Below are 1,076 nucleotides of genomic sequence, written 5' to 3' on the forward strand. Positions count from 1 at the left end.
CCATTAAACGATTCTCCCTCTGTGCTTGTATACCAGGAGAAAGACAATATTCCATTTCAATGTCCTAATCAGAGCTACAACCATAGCTCGACTTAACGGTGCATGTAGACGGACGTACAGACTAATCCAATGTATCCTTGCTGCTTTGGTTGTCTGGACATGAGCCTCTTCCTATGTTAAACCAATGACCTCTTGAACATTAATGATATGGCTCAACAGTGCAGTTCCTGGCTTCACAGTGGCATATAATGTAGGGACAAAGGCTTTACATCCAGGCCCCGTGAGGACATGATGGTACATGATGCTGGTGATAAAGAAGAGGCCCTGCTGATGTGAACAGGATCAAGTTGAGCGCTGATTTAGCGACAGGACAGCCTTTGTGTTTGCCATGAGGCCCTGAGACTGAAGCAGCATAGGTCATGTGAATTGTCAGTGTTCATCACCACAGCTAGCATGGACATCATTGTTCCATTACAACAACATGTCAACATTTCGTGACAGAGTTCATGATTGAACACACCATTAGTGTGGCCCTCGTAAGACTTACGGCCTTGCCTTGCACTCATTAATGAACATCATTATCTGGGTGTCAAAAAGAACAAAGTGAACGCAATGCTTCTTTAAATAGAAGTGGGGAGTTACTTCCCCTAAATGAGGACCACATTCGAGGACCTACCACACCCACCATTCTGCTCTTTCAATGTCTCCCTCCAGAATTGCACGACTTGGATCTGAAGTCCAAGATTTTCAAATCCACAGCCAAGAAATCAGGCAGCCATGCCCTTGTTACCATGACCCGAGCTGCTCCTTTTTGTGTACTTTGAGATTGAAATTAAGCAGAGCATGGTGACCTTTGCACCAGAACTAAACACAGCTCATGCAAGCTTTGTTATCCAGAAATCAGAAGATCTGAGTCACTGTTCATTATCCCGTCAACATGAGAAGTGCAAGGCGAGTACGGCTATCCCCTGGCATCTATTGGGACATAGGGGGCTGAGTTATAAAACTCACAACAGACTTTTACACTGGAAATTTTATTTCATAACACAGACACAGCTGCTTTCAAGTGTTAGCTG

This window comes from Labrus mixtus, chromosome 5 (genome assembly GCF_963584025.1).
Source record: "Labrus mixtus chromosome 5, fLabMix1.1, whole genome shotgun sequence".
NCBI classification, from domain to species: Eukaryota; Metazoa; Chordata; class Actinopteri; order Labriformes; family Labridae; genus Labrus; species Labrus mixtus.